We start from the raw sequence: 3,195 nt of genomic DNA on the forward strand, positions 1-3,195 counted from the left end.
GAAAACATCCAAAGTGATCTATCGTTATGTTGACTTCTGCGATGTTGATTTAATTGTCTGTAAAACATGTCTAGACTACAATATATTTAATTAACTTCCTGTGACCAAACATTTAGGTAGTTTTCCATTTTCAGACACTAATAAAAAGAGGGTGCCTCACTGCAAATAGTGCCAAATAAAAGTTACAAGCATTTTTCTGCTTCCTAAGAGTGGGAGGCCTGCATCCCTTTGAACCAGATCTTTATTCATTCACTCACTCGTTTCTATTTTTTGTGGGAGTCTCAAGATAGAACAGTAATTTAGAACTGACAAGATCCTGGTCCTCATGTAAATCATAAGAGCTTACGTTCCTTTGATTTGGTAAAACCAACCAATGGTGCTTTAGTTACATAAATGTGAAACTAATTCCCACCCGAGAGATGAAGTGTTTTGACTCGAAATATAAAGTAAATATATATTTTAGTATAAAGAGTTATGGCTCCAGACTTTGTAACTTCTTATGTAAATACACAATTTTCCATGTATGAATTTAAATTACCTATTCCTTCAAATTATTCTGTTGTTTTTAAAACCAATTAATTGAAGCATAATTGACATACAGACACACAACTTAATGTGTTTGGAGATAGGCAGACACCGATGAAAGCATCATCATGATCAGTGCCATAAACTTATGCACCACCTCCAAAAGTTTCTTTCCACCCCAGAAAACAGAACACAAAGAGTTATCAGTGAATTATTACCTTACCCCTGTTAAGATGGCTACGTATATATGTATATATGATAGAGAGAAAAGGGACCCCTTTTACACTGTTGATGGGAAGGCAAAATAGTACAGTCACGATGGAAAACAATACGGAGTTTCCTCAAAAAATTAAAAACAGAATTACTATTTGATTAAGCAATCCCATTTCTGGGTATATTTCCAAAGGAATTAGAATCCAGATCTTGAAGAGATATCTGCAGTCCCATGTTCACTGCAACATTATTTACCATAGCCAAGATATGGGAACAACCTAAATGCCTATCAACAGATGAACAGATGAAGAGAATGTGAGACGAAGAAGGAAATCATGCCATTTGCAAGAACATGGATGGACCTGGAGAAACTTATGCTAAATGAAATAAGTCAGAAAAAGACAAATATTGTGTGATCTCACTTATATGTGAATATAAAATAGTCAAACTCATGGAAGCTGATAGTCAAATGGTGGTGGGGGGAATGGGGAAACAGGGAGATAGTAGTCAAAGGGTCCAAAGTTTCAGTCATGCAAGAGGAAGAAGTTTTGGAGAACTACTACTGTTCAATGTAAGGCCTGCTATTAATAATTAATAATATTGTATGCTGAAATATTTGATTACAGGGTAGGTGTTATGGTAAGTTCTCTTACCACAAAAGGAAAAAGCAAAATAATAATAGTAATAAATTATTATTTCTTTGAAGATTATGTATTCTTATCGCCTATCATGTAGAAAAAGTTGAGGACTGGACTGGTAGGAACAGTACATCTTGCCTGAGTATATGGGTCTAGAGGGAGAATGCTATAAAAATAATTTTATTATTTTTAAATTTAATTTTTAATAAAATTTATTTTTAAAATAAAATTTAATTTAATTTTTTAAATTTAAATTTAATTTTTAATAAAATTTAATTTTATTATTATGATCATGATTCCTGAGAAGATTGAGATTTAAAAAAAAATAGCTGTCTCCACAAACTTTTTTTTTCTCATTCTACAAAGATTGATCATTTTCAAATCCCAGTGAAAGGGACTGGAATAATTTACCAATTTTTTTTCCCATTATGTACCTTAGAGATACCACAGGAAAAACTGTCCGACACAACCTAGTAACATTTGCAGAATGTAACAGTGTGGTGACCGCACCGAGGTTGATGGTTACAGGCATATTAAACTCTTCGGGTATTACATGGTTACACCCTGCTTATACAGGACATTGGTCCAATAACAAAAATAAAGAAGAGCAGCAGGAAATTTATCTCATCCAATGTTCAGAGACAAAAGTGTTAATCATTCATTCCATTATTTTCTGCAGATATGTCCTTTTTTCATACTGAAATCAGATGGCCATTAAATGCGGCTGTTTTTCCAAGCTATTACACGAAGAGGATGCTGACGACCATCACCCTACAGCATTCCGCATCATAAGGACCCTTCCGTTCACCAGTTCTGGCCACTTCCAAAATATACCCAAGAACCCAGTTTTATTTCTGTCCAGGAAGCTGCGTGCCAAGGATCAGATACAAGCACAGGTACATTTAAGCTGCAAGATTATGGTCAACAGACTCTGAAAATGGGAAATGCCAGACATAGTGAGGCCAGCGAAGCCCCCGCCCAGCCCCCGCCCCCTTACCGGCCCCACGTGGAAGAAGCTTCTACACAAACTTAATGGTGCATTAGCCCCTGCTGTGGTGTCACCTGGAACGTGGATATCGGGAGACAGTTCGACGTTCTGCTTCCCCTTTGCTGAATGCTCTTGGATAAGCCACCCTGAGTCCCCATATCCTTATTAACCAAATGTAGACAAAATGAAAGCATTCACGTTATTGGGTTATTTTAAAAAAAAATAGCATCATAATGTATGTGAAAAAGCATTACTAACTTAGCAGACATATTGTTTTTAGTTACTGCTTGGTTTGTGGGGGTTAGTTAAATGAAAAATACTTTGAAGGTTGAGTTCCCAGACATGTGTCATAAAAAAAGATGTTTCTGTTTTTTATTATTCAATAATACATAATCATCATTGAAAAATAAAAACAGCCAACACGTGCATGCTTACACACCCTCACCCCTCCAATGTCAGTGTCTGCTGGTGTTTCACTGACACCCTCTTGCCCTTGGCTTCCAGGCAGTGGAAGGAAGTGACTCTGTACATCCCTTGCCATATGGAACATCACCTATCAGCACTATCCTTAAACCCTCTGTCCTTGTTATCCTTCTTAGGAAATCCTCCGCTCAGGTTGTGTTTTATTCTAGAAGTTGGAGCATTTCTTTTACAAATATTTAAATTATTAGTCCATCTGGAGTTAATTTGACATAGGGTGGGAGAGATGTGTCATATTTTTGCAAATGCTAATCCATTTGCAAAATAGATATCTTTGCAAATGGCATTCAACACCATTTATTGAATGACCCTGCCTTTCATCACTGATTTGAGTTGTAAATTTTTCCATAT

The 3,195-nt window shown here is 36.1% G+C and overlaps 1 pseudogene; it reads right to left on the reverse strand.

Annotated features, from left to right (window-relative positions):
• Positions 1-2,116: 2,116 nt before the first annotated feature.
• Positions 2,117-2,331, reverse strand: LOC123953763 (annotated as a pseudogene).
• Positions 2,332-3,195: the final 864 nt, after the last annotated feature.

The sequence above is a fragment of the Meles meles genome, chromosome 12 (genome assembly GCF_922984935.1).
Source record: "Meles meles chromosome 12, mMelMel3.1 paternal haplotype, whole genome shotgun sequence".
NCBI lineage: Eukaryota > Metazoa > Chordata > Mammalia > Carnivora > Mustelidae > Meles > Meles meles.